Source organism: Humulus lupulus, chromosome 5 (genome assembly GCF_963169125.1).
Source record: "Humulus lupulus chromosome 5, drHumLupu1.1, whole genome shotgun sequence".
Classification (NCBI taxonomy): domain Eukaryota; kingdom Viridiplantae; phylum Streptophyta; class Magnoliopsida; order Rosales; family Cannabaceae; genus Humulus; species Humulus lupulus.
The window spans coordinates 208,761,069-208,771,961 of NC_084797.1; the positions used below are offsets into that span (position 1 = coordinate 208,761,069).

The 10,893-nt window shown below is 40.3% G+C and overlaps 1 non-coding gene across 1 annotated transcript; it reads right to left on the reverse strand.

The window, feature by feature from the left end:
* Positions 1 to 9,675: 9,675 nt before the first annotated feature.
* LOC133781142 (small nucleolar RNA R71) lies at positions 9,676 to 9,781 on the reverse strand. Its single transcript, XR_009869936.1, has one exon. It is a non-coding gene; the product is annotated as a small nucleolar RNA R71 (small nucleolar RNA).
* Between the last annotated feature and the right edge of the window lie 1,112 nt (positions 9,782 to 10,893).

Genomic DNA, 10,893 nt, shown 5'->3' on the forward strand with positions numbered 1-10,893 from the left:
TATTAGATGAAGACTTTATTGTGACTTCCAAGTTTTGGAAGGGTTAGAAGGTGATGATTAAATAGATGGAAGTCAGTACAGATTATTACTCTCAGACTGGTGGCAAATCAGAGAGAGAGGATTATCCAATTATTATTGAAGAAACATCTTATAAGATGAGTGGGGTAATATATATATATGTCTGGATCCTGAGGTGGTTCAGGGGATTAATGAGAATACCAGGGAGTGGAGCTTGGATGCTCACTTCTCAGATTAAATGGAAAAGTATTATTGAACTGGAAAGTAGGAATGTGGAATTCCAGGTAGGAGAATGTATCTTCTCTAAGGTATCACCATGGGAAAAATGGGTGAGGAATTAAGACAAGTTCAGCCCTAGTTTGTTTCAGCAGTTGGATCCTGATTGGGTCTAAATAGAGTGACTCTGAATCAGTTTTACTTTTGGCACTGGCAGTTGTATACAGTGAGTTATGTACTTCCATGCAGTGAACATGGGTTAAAGGAATTTATAAATTGAGTTATGAGAATCTGAAGGTTAGGTTAAGTATTCCGGTAAGGAATAGCCAGTTCAGATTATAACATAAGTGATGAGGTTCTGCTAGACAGAGTGTACCTTGGGTTAAAGTAATGCTATAGAGATATTGAGGTCAAGGAATGACTTGAGGGACCTGAGGTCAATTATGCGGAATTCTTGCTTCGACTTGGTTGAATAAATTTCGAGGACGAAATTTCTGTAAGGAGGGGATAGTTGTAATGCCCCAAATTTCCTAATAAGGTTTAGGACCTTGATTAGGAGGCCGGGAGGGCCATAATTGATTTATTATGGTATTTAATGATTATATGTATGTTTACGTGAATTATATTATTATATGATGGTGGATGCATGCATATGGGTTCACATTTTAATTATGAGGGCATTTTGGTAATTTGGCCGCTGTGGGCGTAATTGTGTATTTTGGGTGCATGGTCGTGATTAATTAATATAGCCACATTATAAGGTGGATTGGTTCGAGCTATTCGACATGAGACGATCATGAGATGTAAGTGTTCGGTCTAGTCATAACGGGTTTAAGTTCGGGGCTCGGGGTGAGTCTCGGGGTCATTTTGATGACTAGAACATCACCGGGAATAAAAGGGTAATGGGATATGATTTATTGGTATTTGAGAATATTGAGAATAGCGGGAATTGGAGAGCGTTAATTATAATTAACGAGATAGGCGAGAAAGGACGGTTTTACCCTCGGAAGCCTTTAGAGGGATTTATTTGGCTTAGGGGCATTATGGTCTTTTGACCTTAAGGATTTATATCAGCCTTTGAGTTTTAGAAGGCTGTGGAAAACAAAACAAAACAGAGCCCCATCCTCATCTCTTCCTTTCTCTCCCGTACAAGCTTTTCCCTTCATTCTTTCTTTGAATTTTGAGAGCCCAAATTGAGGAGTTAAGCTAGGAGATCAAAGGTGGAAGCTAGGGAACTTGTTTCAGCCATCAAAGGGGATTCAAAATTGAGTTTGAGGTAAGTTCTAACCATTAGGTTCTGGTTTGCACTCTGTTTTTCTTTTAGTTTTTCAGCCTATGATCTCTTGATGGTAGTTTGGATTTATGGAGGTTTTGATTGAAGCTTAGCTTGGGTTTTGATGAGGGTGAGTTATAGGTAATGTTTAGAGGTTGAATTGAGTGTTTGGAGGAGGTTTGGAGCTGGTTTGAAGGCTTGGTTCCAAGGGAAAACGCAGGGGAGGTTTGCTGGTGCGTACTGAGTTTTTGGCTGAACAGGGTAATGAGCCGCGGCATGGCTGTGGTGTGCCGCGGCTCATGGCGTCTGGCATAGAGGGTTGCCTCTGTCTGGGGTGTGCATCGCGGCCCTTAGTGGCTTTTTGGCCAGAATGGTGGTTTTAGCTTGGGGATTCAAGCCTTAGGCCTCGGGGTTGAACCTAGTACCCGGTTGAGTAATGTTTGATGTCTCGGAGGCTAGGTTTTGGTTTGGGAACTTATGTTGATCATTTTTATTAATGGTATCCTATATTTGGTTATGACTAGGTGACCACTAAAGGACTAAAAGTCTATCGTTCTCAAGGGTCGTTTTGTAAATCATTATAGCTCGAATTTTAGGTAAGAAAATTGCACCCTGTGTATATGTGACATGCATAGTTATTCTTGATGCATGTTGGTTGATTATTGGACGTGACATGCATGGCTGCTATTGATGCATGTTGGATTATTAAGTATGATGCATGTGATGCATGAGAAACATGTGATTTGGACATGCTTTTTATATTGGGTATGATATCGTTCAGAGCTTGAACCTCTGTGTTGTGCATGGTCCTAATTGTACTAGTTACTGTTAAGTAAGCATGCTGAATGCCTTGTTTATGGATATTGGACATGTGATATATGCTTGGTGGCATGGCTTACCTGTGTATGGTTCTGACTTATTAGTCAGAATCGGCAATGGTGTCAGATTCATCTGTGAAGCTGTGACTTATTAGTTAAGTTCACAACGGGCTGAGCACTGGTCGTGTTTCACTGACCCAAGAGTCAGAAATGGCAGAGCGTTGTGAACGCCGGGCCAAATGAAGATTAGATATAATCGAGGTCGGCTCTGAATGACTCGTATGGGGTATTAATGCTGGACCGACTGGAAGGTCAATGAAAACTATAAGCGCTTGCCTGGTCTAGGACCAGATGTTCATAGCCAGGGCATATGGCCCCGGTGACTGTTTGTCACATGGCTAAGGGAAGCTGTCCATAGTTACGACTCTAGAGTCGGGAGGAAGGTTATGTTGGTGACCAATCACCATGCACCTGTCCTGATCGAACTTATGAAAGGACAACCTACCAGTTAAGCCCTGGTGACCCTATCGTCACATGGCTAAAGGGTGCTGATCCCACGTTTGTGACTCTTGTGTTAGTCACCTATTTGCTTGAACTGTTGGTCCTGAATAACCAATACAATTACTGCTGATATTATATCATGTTATATTGTGTTTTCTTGTTGGGCTTCGGCTCACGGGTGCTTTGTGGTGCAGGTAAAGGCAAAAGCAAGTTGGACCATCCTTGAGTTGGAGAGCTTAGGTGATGACGTGTACATATGCGGCTGCTCATCCGCCACGACCGAGGTTTAAAGAGGAACTACGGTTGAACCCTGTTTTCCCGCTTAGAACGGCCTGTTGTAAATATTTTCTGTAATAGACTCTGAAACTATATTTTCGAGATCCTAATGTATATATTAAACGTTCTAGTGAAACGTTACATCTTAACCAAAAATTTTAATCCCTAAACTGCTAATCGTACTTAGTTCACGATTTTGGCCAAATGACTCGACTAGCGAGTTTAGCACTGTTTACAAGGCACACCGTAACGGTCCCTGGAGTTGGGGCATTACATATATATTTGGGTTACTTGACGCGAGGCGATCCCGATGGGCAAACTAGCGGAAAAGTCATAACGGGGTTTTATACCCGGCTCGGGGTGAGCTTGGGGATATTTTAGTAATTTAGCACATTACCAGGAATCAGTGGGTAATGGGGAAATTATTGGTAATCATGTGAGAATATTGGAAGTAATGGGAATTATAGGATATAAGTTGTGAATAGCGGGATATGAGACAAACGACAAAATTGCACATTTGAACACTTGATGAATAGGCTAAGGGCAAGGGGCAATTTGGTCATTTCCACTCAATTTAGGATTTGGTTGGCTGAGAACCCTTAGATGACTTAGGAAACTTAAGGGAAAAGAGTTTCAGCAGCTCCCATTCTCACTCACGTTCTATATTTCCTCTCTTGGAGCTTTAGGTGGTTTGGGTCAACTTGAAGGAATTGGCTTGGAAGGATGGCTTGAAACTAGGGAATTGTTGGGAGCAATTAACACTTGAGTCATACACCTGAGGTAAGGGTTCTGAATTGAAGTTCTTAAGTTGGTTTTGTTGATCTATTGAGAGCTATGGTGTTTTGCATGTTTGATTGTTGGGTGGTTGAGTTTTGAGATTTTTGATGAGTTTTAATATAATAATTAGTTGGGTTTTGTTGCTGGAAAGGGTTGTGTTAAGTGTGGGAATTGAGTTGGAATATTTTGGGTGTAATTAGGTTGTTTCTGGTTGGGTTCGGCTAAAGAAAAACCCAGAAATTATGGGTTCAAGGGATTGGGCCGCGGCTCTGTTCTAGGTGAGCCGTGACCCTCTAAGAAAAATGGGAGCCAGGAGGGCTCGGTGGCAAGGGAGTGCCGCAGCGCCACAGGGCCAGGGCCGCAGCGTGTGTCTGGTGATCAGGGAGGCCGAGCCTCTGGAATTAGAGGTGGGCCGCGGCATGGGTCCATGGGGTCGCGACCCTTAAGGGGATTTTTGGCCCTAATGGGGTTTTTGGGTCGCGAACTTAACCATTTGGGCTCGGGGTCGATTCTACTTCCTTTTTTAGTGGAATTCGACGTCCCGGAGGCTAGGATTTGGTCTGGAAGCTTTTATTCTCTTATTGTTGATGGAACCCCTTATTATGGTTGTGACTAGGTCTACGCTAAGGGCTTGAATCAGGGATCGTACTCAAAAGGCGTCGCTAGTAACTTGCATTCGGATTGAAGGTAAGAAAACTGCACCCATTATGTGAATGCATGACTAGAGCGAGTCAATGATGAATATAAATATGATTAACGCTTTGGCTCTATTAATGAACCTGATTATAATTATGTTTGTGGATAACTGATTAGGTATACTGGGATGCGCATAATTATGATTATGCCTATGACTGCTGTTTGAATGTATTATAATGCATTGTGATTATTGATATGTATGCTATGGTGAGATATGTGAATGTCTGTTGTGACTGGGAAGCTTGGTTTATAAACCAAAGGGTTATTAGGATGTTAAATGGGGATCGACTTATTAGTCGAGGGTATATTGGACTTCAAAAGGCTCGTCTTATAAGTCGAGGGTCCTAAGGCTTCAACTTACAAGTCGAGGACTTAAAGGACTCAGTGTACAAGCTGAGATTGGCATTGTGCACGTGGAGTGTAGGCCACCATGGCTGGGCCACCCTGGGAGTGCAACATGCCCTTGACTGGATCAGATGCCAACAAATTGAAAGGAAGTGCGACACGCACTTGCGTGACTCTATGGTTGTTGATTTGTATAACAACTTCGACAGATTCAGTTATTATTGCTTGATAGATATTTTACTTCATGAACTGTTTAATATGTTTTCTTGCTGAGTCTTTTGGCTCACAGGTGCTTTGTGGTGCAGGTAAAGGTAAAGATAAGCTCAACCAGCCATGAGTCGGAGGGCGATAGTAGTGACATGTACATATGCAGTCTGCTCGACCACCACGGTCGAGATGCTCAGGGGAACTAGGGTTAAACCCAACTTTTGCTGCTTAGGTTGGCTTATTGTGTTTCTTGAATGTTGTAACCAGCTTTTGAATTGATGTTTTTTTTGGGATCCCATGTAAGGAACATTCTTTTAATTCAATGAAAATGCTTATGATTTGACCAAAAGTTTTAATACCTAAACCTTTAGTGGCCTAATCACACGTTTAGTCCAAATGACTTGTTTAGCAAGTCCAGCACTGGCTTTAAACACGCTTGGTGACGGTCCCTAATTAGCAGGGCGTTACAATAGAATTCTTACCTTCATGATTTTCAATTGTTTGAATAGTCTTTGCTTTGCATGGTTTCCTCTATATTTCCAATTGTTCTCCTCTTATAATCACAAAGTTCTCTGTTTCTACCTTCAAGTTGTGGTTGAGGAGGCAGAGTAGGTGGAACAATGTTTTCTGAGAAGGGATGATTGACTGTGGGAATAGAAAAAGGATCAACAATAGAAGGAGAGGATAATGGGATTGTTGGAAGAGAGGATGATGATGGGATTGTTGGAAGTGAGGATAATGATGGGTTAACTGTTGTATCTGGTTGCAGGGGTGAAGGAGGACGACCAGATGATGCAGGTGAGAAAGCAGGTTAGGGAGAAAGATAACCTGATTGTCCTGAAGAGTTTCCCAAAGTTGATATTCCCTTGGATTCTCCCCCTGAAAAGCAGATTTGGGAAATAATGATTGGTGTTGAATAAAGGTGACATTTAGAGTATTATAGAATTTCTTTGTGGCTAGTAAGTAACATTTATATCCCTTTTTATTACTAGAATACCGAAGGAAGATGCATTTATGCGATTTGGGGTCAAGTTTTGATCTTTTATGATCATAGATATGGACAAATGTAGTATAACCGAAGATCTTAAGTGGCAAGTCTGAGGATGTTATGTTGGTCTCTGGTGTTCAACTTCCACCTGTTGACACTTTAGGCACTTAACCACATATTCAATTACATATTTCTTCGTCACAGGCCACCAATATAGGGATTTCAAATTTTGATACATCTTCGTACTGCCTGGATGGAGCAAGTACGGCGTGGTATAGATTCATCCAGAATCTCTCGTCTCATAGCAGAGTCCATCAAAACACAAATTCTCCCCATGTATCTCAAAAAAACTGTCTCTGAAACGGTGTAGTCCCTAGTGTAACATACCAAATTTGCTATTAAGGCTGAGTGCCTTGATTACTGTGCCAGGAGGGCATAATAGGATTTATATGTGGAATTAATTGAATATACGTGTGATTATGTGGTATAAATGATTTATATGGTAATGTGAATAGTTATGCATGTTTATGTGAATTAAATATGCATGTGGGCTCGTTTCTATACATTGGGGCATATTTGTAATTTTTGACCCGTTGAGGGTATAGTTGTATTATGTATGTGTTAGAGTGAGACCCTAGTGTTATTGGGATACATTTGGGTTCGTGGGGTCGCGTCGCGGTGCTATTCTTGGAGCGTCATGGCATGCATGATATCAGAAGCCTAAGGGATTTTTTAAACCGCCTTAGCATCGCGACGCTGGGTGAGTTGCACCGCAGCACATGTCTGGGGGCAAATGAGGGCTCGAGCCTTTTGACTTGTAGAGGGCCACGACGCTTGCTAGGCGCACCATGGCTCAAATAGAGAATATTGGCTAATTAAGGGTTTTAAGCTCGGAAACTCAAATCTAAAGGCTCGGGAAGGATTCTACTACCCAGTTTAGTAGAATTCGAGGTTTTGGAGGCTAGTATATTATTCTGCAGCTTCCAATTGATTTAGGTTTTGATAGTTATTTGATAACTCTACAAATTAGAGTTATTTTACCACTTTTTATATGCTAATTGTTGCTTAGTCTTTGAGTTTTTAAGTAATTTATTAAGTTTTTAAGTAATTTTGTATTTATTAGTCTTATTGTAATTTTCTAGATTTTTATATGTTATTATAGATATTTTATTATAATATGTTGGAGTTTAATTATTTATAATTAATATTGTTAAGTTAGAAGTTAAGAATGTAATTCTTTTGAACTTAAATGCCATATTAAATTAAGTTATAATCAATATTTTCAAATAATTAATATGATTTATTTATAATTGAAAATATTTGATTGTTATTTAATTTATTTTTATGTTGTAGGAATTATGTTGTATTTTTGGAAAAAGTAAGGAAATCAAAAGTGGTATTTGTGAAGAAAGAAATTAGAGGAAAATGAAGCCTTTCACCAGGCCCACGAAGTAGCCTCTCGCCAGGCCCAACATGCTCCAGCCATGTGTTGAGTCTAGTTTTTATCATGTTTTGGTGATGTTTTTAGTAGTCTTTTATTTTGTTTTTCTATCATTTAGTGCGGGTTTGTCTTTGTGAATATCAGGAAGAATTGAGCTCTTGGAAGAAAATGTCAAAGAAATGGAATAAATAACCAAGTTTTTCATCATATTTTGATAAAGAATGGTTCTCAACATAATTTAGAAGTGTTGGTGAAATTTTGGGATGAAAACTTGAAGAATTGAGAAATCCCTTAAGAGCCACGGCATGAGCAAAGTGGAGCCGCGGCTAGGTGGGAAACAGAAGCATTGCTTTTAAGGAAATCCTCAGGCCGCGGCATGGCTATAGAGAGCCGCGACATAGATGGGCATTTTGCCCAGAACTCATCGGCACGGGCCGCGGCATGGCTGACTGATGCCGCGGCATGGAGAGGGATTTTTGCCCAGGAATTTGGACACGGGCCGCGACATAGTGTATGTAGAGTCGCGGCCTGCCTCTTTAAAATCTGAAGTCTTAGGTTTTATTTTGGCAAAAGAGAAGAGAAAAAGGGACGTACGGACACAGAGGATTTTCTGGGTTTTGAAGGCTGAAGCTTAGAGTATTTCTACATGTTTTTCTTCTTCTTCTTGATGTTGTCTTTAAATTCTGTTGTGATTAGCACTATGGTTATGAACTAATTTTCTGTTTAGGATGTTTAATTGAATCACTTGAATCCCTGTTATGAACTAATGCAATTTTAATATTCTTCTTCTTTAATCTTCTTCAATTTCATATAACCTGTTCTTATAGATTGATTATTGATTGGCCATCTTTAGTCATTTACATATGTTTTTAAGTCAAAATCTGAGAAGTGAGATTTAATTCTGCTGTGGTTATATTGGACATAATTCTAATTTAGAACGAAAGTATCTGAATTAATTGTGTAACTGTTATTAAGTTGTTGAGATTAATGCTACCTGTGTGGTTCAATTTACCATAGAAATATAGGAAATTGTCACCTAGGTTGAGTTTATAATTCATAGTATGATTATAGGCTGCTGTATCAACTTGTTAATTGAATTAGGTAAAAAGAAGAATAATTCACACTTTGCATTAAGGAATAATAGGGAGGATAGTTGATGAGATTGAATATCCTAATTGTTTCTCAGTGATTAAATTAAAAGTCTTTCCATTAGTTGTTATTCCATTCAATTTTCAATTATTGTTTCTGCAATTTATAGTTTCTTTTGCTGTATTTACAAAAATCAAGAATTTCAATTCATCAAATAGAACAAGAAATTAATTGACTGGTAATTGATAAATCAGTCCTTGAGGACGATACTTGGTTTTACCATTTTATTACGAGTTTGCGATTGTGTGCACTTGCATAGCAAAAATATCGCAACAAGTTTTTGGCGCCGTTTCCGGGGACTGAAAATAATTATCAATATCAGTCTAATTAATTTTTATTATAATTTGATTTTAATTTCTCTTGTTTCTAATCTGTTTAGTTGCTTATTTTGTCTATCTCTGGTGAATTTTGGTATATGTGTGGCAGAAAAGGAAAAGACACACTTGTTCCTCTTAATCCTGAGATTGAAAAGTCTTGTAAGCAAATCAGAAAGAACAAGAGGGAGGCCCATAAATCAGTGAAGATGGCACAGAATGAAAGGGATGGCAGGAATGTTCTAATTCCTGGAGTTGTACAAGGGGGTCAGGCTCAGAACAATGCTGAGAGGAGCCTGAGAGATTATGTGCTACCCACTCTGACGGGAGTACAAAATAGTATACGCCCACCAGCTGTAGAGGCCAACAATTTCGAAATCAAGCCTGCTATTCTACAAATGGTGCAGTCCTCTGTGCAATTCAATGGGTTGCCTTCTGAAGATCCTCACACCCATTTGTCCAATTTTCTGGAGTTGTGTGGAACCTTAAGATATAATGGGGTGAGTGATTACACTATAAAGCTTAGGCTTTTCCCATTCTCTCTGAGGGACAGAGCTAAAAGCTGGCTGAATTCGCTGCAGCCAAATTCTATTGTCACCTGGCAAGATCTAGCTCAGAGATTTTTGTCTAAATTCTTCCCTCCGTCCAAAGCTGCTAAATTGAGGGGAGAGATCAATAACTTTTGCCAGAATGACGAAGAGCATTGTATGAGGCTTGGGAACGGTTTAAGGAACTCCTGAGAAGATGTCCTCATCATGGCATTGAATAGTGGATGCTAGTACAGAATTTCTACAATGGTTTATGTCCTACAACCAGAACCATTATTGATGCTGCAGCAGGTGGCACTTTTATGAGCAAGAGTGCAACTGGTCCTTATGAGTTGCTAGAGGACATGGCCACAAACAATCATCAGTGGTCTGAGGAAAGATCATCAGGAGTCAAAAAGGTAGCTGGGGTGCATGAGCTGGATGCAATCACTGCTCTAACAGCGCAAGTAGCCTCTTTGACAAAGCAGTTACAACAGAGCAGTGTATCTGCTAATGCGGTTCAGATGGCAGTGAGGTGTGAAATGTGTGGTGGTGCTCATTCTGTCGATCAGTGCCCTATCTGTATGAAAAATAACACCCCAGTGGATCATGCTCAAGTTCAAGCGGTGGGAAACTTTCAAAGGCCGCTCAATAATCCATTCTCCAATACTTACAATCCTGGCTGGCGAAATCATCCCAATTTTTCGTGGAAGAATAATCAAGGCCAACAACCTCAGTTTCAGGGCCAATTTCAGAATAACATGCCTCAGCCACCTACGCATCAAGATTCGTCATCGCAACAGACTAGGCCTCAACAATCAAGGCCTCAACAATCAATGCCTCAACTTGAGAGGCCTAATGAACTACAAGCTGCATTGTTGACTCTCACCAATACTCAGACTCAATTTATGACTTAGACCAAAACCTCTATTCGAAACCTTGAGACACAAGTTGGGCAGTTGGCTAGTATGCTCAATAACAGACCCCAGGGAAATTTGCCCAGTAATACTGAAGTCAACCCCAAGGAGCAAGTTCAGGCAATTACTCTGAGGAGTGGGAAGCAAATTGAGCAGCCTAGACCTCCACAGGCAGTGGTTCAGAATAAAGAGATGGGTGCACAGTCTGATTCAGAAAGGGTTACTGAGGACCACCAGCAGTCAGAAAAGAGTCCGCCAGTTGTTATTGAGCAGCTAGTTAGAGTTCCATACCCTCAGAGGCTTAGAAAGACTACACTTGATAAACAGTTTTCTAAGTTTCTTGAGGTGTTTAAAAAGCTGCACATAAACATTCCTTTTGCTGAGGCCTTGGAGCAGATGCCCAGTTATGTTAAGTTCATGAAGGAGATTT